The sequence below is a fragment of the Rhipicephalus sanguineus genome, chromosome 1 (assembly GCF_013339695.2).
Source record: "Rhipicephalus sanguineus isolate Rsan-2018 chromosome 1, BIME_Rsan_1.4, whole genome shotgun sequence".
In the NCBI taxonomy this organism is placed as follows: Eukaryota; Metazoa; Arthropoda; class Arachnida; order Ixodida; family Ixodidae; genus Rhipicephalus; species Rhipicephalus sanguineus.
Window position 1 is genome coordinate 133,616,742 of NC_051176.1, and position 10,671 is coordinate 133,627,412.

Genomic DNA, 10,671 nt, shown 5'->3' on the forward strand with positions numbered 1-10,671 from the left:
TCGTACTCCCCGTCGACCGACTTGCCTAGCTTCAAGATGCGCGGCTGCTTCCTCGGGAGTACGTATTTTCTTAGCAAGCCCCATGACTGTCTCGGCACGATCGGGCGCAGCCAGGCTATGCACTGTAGAGTGGAAGTTGCGCGCGATGTCTCCGTCAGTGGCCGTGGCTTAGCAACTGCGGATGCGTGGCTTGGCCAGGTGGTGTGGTAACTGGTCGCTAGACGACGCGATGCTTGCTTCCTCTTTCTATCTCATTTCTTTCTATCTCTTTCGTTGGTCTTCTCTGTTTTTCTCAGCATATCTTTCTCGCTATTCTCTCTCATTCTTTCTGTGCTACGCTTTACTCTCTCCCCTCCTCCTCCGTTGCCTCCTCCTGACCTTCACATCTCTCCTCCTCACGCTCACTTCCCTTTCTCACCCCATTGTTATACAACGCTATGCTACACTCTGCTAGCGTGCCTGGATAGCGGAGTGGTTAGGACGCTCGCCTTCGGATAGAGGGTATGCGTGTTCAAATGGCGCCTCGTGAAGAATTTCTCTCTTTCTTTCTTTCTTTCCGTCTCTCTGTTTCTTTCTTTCTCTCTCTCTGTACTCGTTATCTCACCGACAGGCCACGCTGGAGCGGTGAGTAGTGGCATTTGCCCAAATTCTGTGACACATACCCGTTCATGATGGTGATAGTTTTTAGCGGAGCAAGGATGTTTTCATGCCGGGCTTAGCAACTTCGCTGTTATGAACAAAAAATTGCCAGTTTCACGCCGTGAAAACCGCCGGAAACCGAAGCTGTAAGCTCGCGAGTGTAGTGAGGGTAGACTAAAACAGCTTAGTCTCATTACGGGCATCATCACCATTTATCATCCTCATCAATTAGACTCATCATCAGGCAGACGGCGCCGGCACGACTTTGTTTGAAAAAAAAAAAAAAACACTGCGAAGGAGAAGCAAAAGTCAAATGAAGAAAGCTAGCTTTCAATTCTTTTATTCTGTCGCCGATATTGTAATCATAGAAACAGATACGTGGTCGCTCCACTCGGAACGCGCCCTAGAACGTTGCGGGCCGCTCCCACGTCGGAACAGAAAGACCAAGTCCCTCTGTTGCGTTGCGGGACCGTTGGACCGCCCATAGCTGCTCTTCGAGTCCGGAGCTGGTAATAGCAGCCTCCCATTTTGACGGCGTGATCACTGCGCCGCCACGTAACACGGGGCACCGCCAGAGCATATGTTCTAGGTTCGCTATATCCGCGCATAATGAACGTGCATTAGTTGGCTGTATTTCTGGATAAATCTTGTGCAATAGCGCGGGGTTAGGGCACGCCCCGACCTGAAGTAGCCTGAGTGTCAGAGCCTGTGGTCTGCTTCATTTTCTGTGTGGTGGAGGGTACTCTCTATGCCCCAGGTTTTCTAAGAAAAAAAAAAAATGCTAGAACCACCTCCCCGAAATGTGCGCCTGGAATTGACAAAACTCGTTGTTGTTTCGTTTGGGGCTTCTACTCTGGGATACACCCACAGGGATGTTTTCTTCGCTATTGAGTTTATTGTTATACAGTCTTAAAGAATCCCCGCCAAATTGTATCGCCTTTAAATAATTCATTATCGATAATTTGTAATTAAAATTGGAATATTATTTGACTATAGAAGCGCAGGAATTTTCACCTTTTAGGAGATACAGGCGTTTTAAACCTTCACGACATATTGGAAAAATCCACATATTTCTTGTATTGGGTATGAGCCCTGTTACTGAGGAGAAGAAAAACAAGAAGAAGCAACGCGTCTCTGCTCCGACGGAAGAACGACCGGACAATTACATATAATATTGTTTCTGTGCAGCCCTGTTTTGAAAGCATATAACTAAAAAAAATCATTTGTAAATACAGTGTGTATCTTGTTTTGTTTCATTTCGTTTCCTTTTTCTCCTCCAATAGCTTCGTCCTCTTCGAGTTGTCCACCCGAATTGACCATCGTTTTTCTCGTTGAAAAAAAAATTCTAGTTTCTAAAAATGAACCCGGAACCCTCATAACAGCGTTTTTCATTGCTGAGTGGTTACTTTGCGACGTAAAGCTGAAGTGCTTTGTTTGAAACGTAGGCTTTCTAATTATTGTTGAAGGAAGGTGTCTAAGGACGAAGGCACGAAGCAGAAGAAGAAGAAGAAAACCGTCCGAGGAATCGACGTGTTTCTGCTCCCGCGGAAGAAAGACCACAGATGGCCGCGATCAGAAAGAAACCAATGATCGTCGGCGATGGGCACGGCAGCAAGACGCGTCTTCTGCTCGTCTTCGGAAACGGTGAGCTTTCGGGAGCCTCTGTGGCCACTGTCTTCGAGAACTATGTCGCGCCCGTCCAAGTCGTGGTCGAAACGGCCTCGTGTGACACCGCGGGGCAGAAGGACTACGGTCGGTTGACGCCACTGTCGTACCCGGACGTAATCCTCATGTGCTTCAGCAGTGACTCCCCCGGCTCCCTGGCGAAGAACCAGGAGGTCCATATGCCGGAGGTGCGCCACTTCTGCCCCAGCGTGACCATCATCCTTGCGGCGAACAAGAGCCTTCGGAACCACCTGCTCGCGCTGCCAGATATGGCCACAGCGAGACCGATCGACGCGGCACCTCAGCAAGGAAACACCATCGCCAAGGAACCTGATGCCTGCGGTTTACCTGGAGTGCTCCGCCAAGACCAAGGACGGTGTGCGCGAGGTCTTTAAGGCTATAACGAGGGACGCCTTGCACTATCAACTGGCGATGATATAGATACGCATTATGCGATATATATATATATATATAGAATAAACTACCAGTACCTAGTGAGAAGCTAGATGGGGGCTGGAGTAATTCCAATTTTTGAAGTTTCTTTGTCACATTGTTGCGAGCGTAGTTACCAACCTTCCGTTCACTACCGCGCGCGTCGACGAAATGTACGCTCGTTTATTTGCAAATGAGCTATAGCTGCTAAAAAGCACCGTACATTGTGAGCGTATCACATAAGCTCTGGTATAAGCGTGACACCGGTTTGACTACTTAAATGCATCTTCAAGATTTTTTTGTCGGTGAGGCAATAAGACGAGCAACGAGTTCGATTACCCGAGCCTGCAAAGCAGCCAAATGTGAAACTCTTGAAAAACTTGTCTGCTGCTCCCTTCAAAATGAAGTCCAGCGACATGTAGACGGCTTCACGATCGCGATAACACCAACGAGCTTGCGGCCGCTCCAATACTTGCGGTCACGAACCTTACCAGTCTATAGTAACAAAATAGAAAGTTGGGCGAGTTGGTGCCTATTCATATTTAAAGAAAAGCGGCGCACAAAAAGACGAAGACAAGGAAGAGAACCACACACTGTCTTCGTCTTTTTGTGCGCCGCTTTTCTTTATTTACCAGTCTACACTGCACATAAATTAATAGCGTGTTTCGAGGTTGTTTTAATTATGCACGGAAGGTCTTTCGTTTTGCGTTTTCAGTTAGAAGAAAGGTGCTAAATGCCTCAAGTCTAATGCGTATAATTTCGCGTATAGTTCACGAAGATGCTTACTCGTAACATTATAGTTTTGTTCAGAAAACTGTTCAAAATTTCCAGGCTTCTATTTTGATTAGTGCCTCAGTGTACTAGCGGGACTCGCCCCACGGGATCGGCCATTAGTTCAGGAAATAAATAGTAAAAAAGACAAAATGCAAGAGAACAACAAAAAATGCGAAACAAGATTGAAAATAGTGAAGAAAACGCTGAATGCTAAAATAAATGCGGGAAGTTCGCACTAAGTCGCGCAAAGTTTGCAACAGCGAAGCACTGGCCCGTCGCCGCTCGTACTCCCCGTCGACCGACTTGCCTAGCTTCAAGATGCGCGGCTGCTTCCTCGGGAGTACGTATTTTCTTCGCAAGCCCCATGACTGTCTCGGCACGATCGGGCGCAGCCAGGCTATGCACTGTAGAGTGGAAGTTGCGCGCGATGTCTCCGTCAGTGGGCGTGGCTTAGCAACTGCGCATGCGTGGCCTGGCCAGGTGGTGTGGTAACTGGTCGCTAGACGACGCGATGCTTGCTTCCTCTTTCTATCTCATTTCTTTCTATCTCTTTCGTTGGTCTTCTCTGTTTTTCTCAGCATATCTTTCTCGCTATTCTCTCTCATTCTTTCTGTGCTACGCTTTACTCTCTCCCCTCCTCCTCCGTTGCCTCCTCCTGACCTTCACATCTCTCCTCCTCACGCTCACTTCCCTTTCTCACCCCATTGTTATACAACGCTATGCTATACTCTGCTAGCGTGCCTGGATAGCCGAGTGGTTAGGACGCTCGCCTTCGGATAGAGGGTATGCGTGTTCAAATGGCGCCTCGTGAAGAATTTCTCTCTTTCTTTCTTTCTTTCCGTCTCTCTGTTTCTTTCTTTCTCTCTCTCTGTACTCGTTATCTCACCGACAGGCCACGCTGGAGCGGTGAGTAGTGGCATTTGCCCAAATTCTGTGACACATACCCGTTCATGATGGTGATAGTTTTTAGCGGAGCAAGGATGTTTTCATGCCGGGCTTAGCAACTTCGCTGTTATGAACAAAAAATTGCCAGTTTCACGCCGTGAAAACCGCCGGAAACCGAAGCTGTAAGCTCGCGAGTGTAGTGAGGGTAGACTAAAACAGCTTAGTCTCATTACGGGCATCATCACCATTTATCATCCTCATCAATTAGACTCATCATCAGGCAGACGGCGCCGGCACGACTTTGTTTGAAAAAAAAAAAAAAACACTGCGAAGGAGAAGCAAAAGTCAAATGAAGAAAGCTAGCTTTCAATTCTTTTATTCTGTCGCCGATATTGTAATCATAGAAACAGATACGTGGTCGCTCCACTCGGAACGCGCCCTAGAACGTTGCGGGCCGCGCCCACGTCGGAACAGAAAGACCAAGTCTCTCTGTTGCGTTGCGGGACCGTTGGACCGCCCATAGCTGCTCTTCGAGTCCGGAGCTGGTAATAGCAGCCTCCCATTTTGACGGCGTGATCACTGCGCCGCCACGTAACACGGGGCACCGCCAGAGCATATGTTCTAGGTTCGCTATATCCGCGCATAATGAACGTGCATTAGTTGGCTGTATTTCTGGATAAATCTTGTGCAATAGCGCGGGGTTAGGGCACGCCCCGACCTGAAGTAGCCTGAGTGTCAGAGCCTGTGGTCTGCTTCATTTTCTGTGTGGTGGAGGGTACTCTCTATGCCCCAGGTTTTCTAAGAAAAAAAAAAATGCTAGAACCACCTCCCCGAAATGTGCGCCTGGAATTGACAAAACTCGTTGTTGTTTCGTTTGGGGCTTCTACTCTGGGATACACCCACAGGGATGTTTTCTTCGCTATTGAGTTTATTGTTATACAGTCTTAAAGAATCCCCGCCAAATTGTATCGCCTTTAAATAATTCATTATCGATAATTTGTAATTAAAATTGGAATATTATTTGACTATAGAAGCGCAGGAATTTTCACCTTTTAGGAGATACAGGCGTTTTAAACCTTCACGACATATTGGAAAAATCCACATATTTCTTGTATTGGGTATGAGTCCTGTTACTGAGGAGAAGAAAAACAAGAAGAAGCAACGCGTCTCTGCTCCGACGGAAGAACGACCGGACAATTACATATAATATTGTTTTTGTGCAGCCCTGTTTTGAAAGCATATAACTAAAAAAATTCAGTTGTAAATACAGTGTGTATCTTGTTCTGCTTCATTTCGTTTCCTTTTTCTCCTCCAATAGCTTCGTCCTCTTCGAGTTGTCCACCCGAATTGACCATCGTTTTTCTCGTTGAAAAAAAATTCTAGTTTCTAAAAATGAACCCGGAACCCTCATAACAGCGTTTTTCATTGCTGAGTGGTTACTTTGCGACGTAAAGCTGAAGTGCTTTGTTTGAAACGTAGGCTTTCTAATTATTGTTGAAGGAAGGTGCCTAAGGACGAAGGCACGAAGCAGAAGAAGAAGAAAACCGTCCGAGGAATCGACGTGTTTCTGCTCCCGCGGAAGAAAGACCACAGATGGCCGCGATCAGAAAGAAACCAATGATCGTCGGCGATGGGCACGGCAGCAAGACGCGTCTTCTGCTCGTTTTCGGAAACGGTGAGCTTTCGGGAGCCTCTGTGGCCACTGTCTTCGAAAACTATGTCGCGCCCATCAAAGTCGTGGTCGAAACGGCCTCGTGTGACACCGCGGGGCAGAAGGACTACGGTCGGTTGACGCCACTGCCGTACCCGGACGTGATCCTCATGTGCTTCAGCAGTGACTCCCCCGGCTCCCTGATGAAGAACCCGGAGGTCCATATGCCGGAGGTGCGCCACTTCTGCCCCAGCGTGACCATCATCTTTGCGGCGAACAAGAGCCTTTGGAACCACCTGCTCGCGCTGCCAGATATGGCCACAGCGAGACCGATCGACGCGGCACCTGAGCAAGGAAACACCATCGCCAAGGAACCTGATGCCTGCGGTTTACCTGGAGTGCTCCGCCAAGACCAAGGACGGTGTGCGCGAGGTGTTTAAGGCTATGACGAGGGACGCCTTGCACTATCAACTGGCGATGATATAGATAGGCATTATGCGATATATATATATAGAATAAACTACCAGTCCCTAGTGAGAAGCTAGATGGGGGCTGGAGTAATTCCAGTTTTTGAAGTTTCTTTGTCACATTGCTGCGAGCGTAGTTACCAACCTTCCGTTCACTACCGCGCGCGTCGACGAAATGTACGCTCGTTTATTTGCAAATGAGCTATAGCTGCTAAAAAGCACCGTACATTGTGAGCGTATCACATAAGCTCTGGTATAAGCGTGACACCGGTTTGACTACTTAAATGCATCTTCAAGATTTTTTTGTCGGTGAGGCAATAAGACGAGCAACGAGTTCGATTACCCGAGCCTGCAAAACAGCCAAATGTGAAATTCTTGAAAAACTTGTCTGCTGGTCCTTTCAAAATGAAGTCCAGCGACATGTAGACGGCTTCACGATCGCGATAACACCAACGAGCTTGCGGCCGCTCCAATACTTGCGGTCACGAACCTTACCAGTCTATAGTAACAAAATAGAAAGTTGGGTGAGTTGGTGCATATTCATATTTAAAGAAAAGCGGCGCACAAAAAGACGAAGACAAGGAAGAGAGCCACACACTGTCTTCGTCTTTTTGTGCGCCGCTTTTCTTTATTTACCAGTCTACACTGCACATAAATTAATAGCGTGTTTCGAAGTTGTTTTAATTATGCACGGAAGGTCTTTCGTTTTGCGTTTTCACTTAGAAGAAAGGTGCTAAATGCCTCAAGTCTAATGCGTATAATTTCGCGTATAGTTCACGAAGATGCTTACTCGTAACATTATAGTTTTGTTCAGAAAACTGTTCAAAATTTCCAGGCTTCTATTTTGATTAGTGCCTCAGTGTACTAGCGGGACTCGCCCCACGGGATCGGCCATTAGTTCAGGAAATAAATAGTAAAAAAGACAAAATGCAAGAGAACAACAAAAAATACGAAACAAGATTGAAAATAGTGAAGAAAATGCTGAATGCTAAAATAAATGCGGGAAGTTCGCACTAAGTCGCGAAAAGTTTGCAACAGCGAAGCACTGGCCCGTCGCCGCTCGTACTCCCCGTCTACCGACTTGCCTAGCTTCAAGATGCGCGGCTGCTTCCTCGGGAGTACGTATTTTCTTCGCAAGCCCCATGACTGTCTCGGCACGATCGGGCGCAGCCAGGCTATGCACTGTAGAGTGGAAGTTGCGCGCGATGTCTCCGTCAGTGGGCGTGGCTTAGCAACTGCGCATGCGTGGCCTGGCCAGGTGGTGTGGTAACTGGTCGCTAGACGACGCGATGCTTGCTTCCTCTTTCTATCTCATTTCTTTCTATCTCTTTCGTTGGTCTTCTCTGTTTTTCTCAGCATATCTTTCTCGCTATTCTCTCTCATTCTTTCTGTGCTACGCTTTACTCTCTCCCCTCCTCCTCCGTTGCCTCCTCCTGACCTTCACATCTCTCCTCCTCACGCTCACTTCCCTTTCTCACCCCATTGTTATACAACGCTATGCTATACTCTGCTAGCGTGCTTGGATAGCCGAGTGGTTAGGACGCTCGCCTTCGGATAGAGGGTATGCGTGTTCAAATGGCGCCTCGTGAAGAATTTCTCTCTTTCTTTCTTTCTTTCCGTCTCTCTGTTTCTTTCTTTCTCTCTCTCTGTACTCGTTATCTCACCGACAGGCCACGCTGGAGCGGTGAGTAGTGGCATTTGCCCAAATTCTGTGACACATACCCGTTCATGATGGTGATAGTTTTTAGCGGAGCAAGGATGTTTTCATGCCGGGCTTAGCAACTTCGCTGTTATGAACAAAAAATTGCCAGTTTCACGCCGTGCAAACCGCCGGAAACCGAAGCTGTAAGCTCGCGAGTGTAGTGAGGGTGGACTAAAACAGCTTAGTCTCATTACGGGCATCATCACCATTTATCATCCTCATCAATTAGACTCATCATCAGGCAGACGGCGCCGGCTCGACTTTGTTTGAAAAAAAAAAAAACACTGCGAAGGAGAAGCAAAAGTCAAATGAAGAAAGCTAGCATTCAATTCTTTTATTCTGTCGCCGATATTGTAATCATAGAAACAGATACGTGGTCGCTCCACTCGGAACGCGCCCTAGAACGTTGCGGGCCGCTCCCACGTCGGAACAGAAAGACCAAGTCTCTCTGTTGCGTTGCGGGCCCGTTGGACCGCCCACAGCTGCTCTTCGAGTCCGGAGCTGGTAATAGCAGCCTCCCATTTTGACGGCGTTATCACTGCGCCGCCACGTAACACGGGCCACCGCCAGAGCATATGTTCTAGGTTCGCTATATCCGCGCATAATGAACATGCATTAGTTGACTGTATTTCTGGATAAATCTTGTGCAATAGCGCGGGGTTAGGGTACGCCCCGACCTGAAGTAGCCTGAGTGTCAGAGCCTGTGGTCTGCTTCATTTTCTGTGTGGTGGAGGGTACTCTCTCCGCCCCAGGTTTTCTAAGAAAAAAAAAAATGCTAGAACCACCTCCCCGAAATGTGCGCCTGGAATTGACAAAACTCGTTATTGTTTAGTTTGGGGCTTCTACCCTGGGATACAGCCACGAGGATGTTTTCTTCGCTATTGAGTTTATTGTTATACAGTCTTAAAGAATGCCCCGCCAAATTGTATCGCCTTTAAATAATTCATTATCGATAATTTGTAATTAAAATTGGAATATTATTTGACTATAGAAGCGCAGGAATTTTCACCTTTTAGGAGATACAGGCGTTTTAAACCTTCACGACATATTGGAAAAATCCACATATTTCTTGTATTGGGTATGAGTCCTGTTACTGAGGAGAAGAAAAACAAGAAGAAGCAACGCGTCTCTGCTCCGACGGAAGAACGACCGGACAATTACATATAATATTGTTTCTGTGCAGCCCTGTTTTGAAAGCATATAACTAAAAAAATTCAGTTGTAAATACAGTGTGTATCTTGTTTTGTTTCATTTCGTTTCCTTTTTCTCCTCCAATAGCTTCGTCCTCTTCGAGTTGTCCACCCGAATTGACCATCGTTTTTCTCGTTGAAAAAAAATTCTAGTTTCTAAAAATGAACCCGGAACCCTCATAACAGCGTTTTTCATTGATGAGTGGTTACTTTGCGACGTAAAGCTGAAGTGCTTTGTTTGAAACGTAGGCTTTCTAATTATTGTTGAAGGAAGGTGCCTAAGGACGAAGGCACGAAGCAGAAGAAGAAGAAAACCGTCCGAGGAATCGACGTGTTTCTGCTCCCGCGGAAGAAAGACCACAGATGGCCGCGATCAGAAAGAAACCAATGATCGTCGGCGATGGGCACGGCAGCAAGACGCGTCTTCTGCTCGTCTTCGGAAACGGTGAGCTTTCGGGAGCCTCTGTGGCCACTGTCTTCGAGAACTATGTCGCGCCCGTCCAAGTCGTGGTCGAAACGGCCTCGTGTGACACCGCGGGGCAGAAGGACTACGGTCGGTTGACGCCACTGTCGTACCCGGACGTAATCCTCATGTGCTTCAGCAGTGACTCCCCCGGCTCCCTGGCGAAGAACCAGGAGGTCCATATGCTGGAGGTGCGCCACTTCTGCCCCAGCGTGACCATCATCCTTGCGGCGAACAAGAGCCTTCGGAACCACCTGCTCGCGCTGCCAGATATGGCCACAGCGAGACCGATCGACGCGGCACCTCAGCAAGGAAACACCATCGCTAAGGAACCTGATGCCTGCGGTTTACCTGGAGTGCTCCGCCAAGACCAAGGACGGTGTGCGCGAGGTCTTTAAGGCTATGACGAGGGACGCCTTGCACTATCAACTGGCGATGATATAGATACGCATTATGCGATATATATATATATAGAATAAACTACCAGTACCTAGTGAGAAGCTAGATGGGGGCTGGAGTAATTCCAATTTTTGAAGTTTCTTTGTCACATTGTTGCGAGCGTAGTTACCAACCTTCCGTTCACTACCGCGCGCGTCGACGAAATGTACGCTCGTTTATTTGCAAATGAGCTATAGCTGCTAAAAAGCACCGTACATTGTGAGCGTATCACATAAGCTCTGGTATAAGCGTGACACCGGTTTGACTACTTAAATGCATCTTCAAGATTTTTTTGTCGGTGAGGCAATAAGACGAGCAACGAGATCGATTACCCGAGCCTGCAAAGCAGCCAAATGTGAAACTCT

The 10,671-nt window shown here is 47.6% G+C and overlaps 3 pseudogenes; all 3 read left to right on the forward strand.

Annotated features, from left to right (window-relative positions):
* The first annotated feature begins 2,201 nt into the window (after positions 1-2,201).
* LOC119379278 (ras-like GTP-binding protein rhoA) lies at positions 2,202-2,745 on the forward strand (annotated as a pseudogene).
* Positions 2,746-5,988: 3,243 nt separating this feature from the next.
* On the forward strand, positions 5,989-6,592 carry LOC119386921 (ras-like GTP-binding protein rhoA; annotated as a pseudogene).
* Positions 6,593-9,768: 3,176 nt separating this feature from the next.
* On the forward strand, positions 9,769-10,312 carry LOC119379286 (ras-like GTP-binding protein rhoA; annotated as a pseudogene).
* The last annotated feature ends 359 nt before the right edge of the window (positions 10,313-10,671 follow it).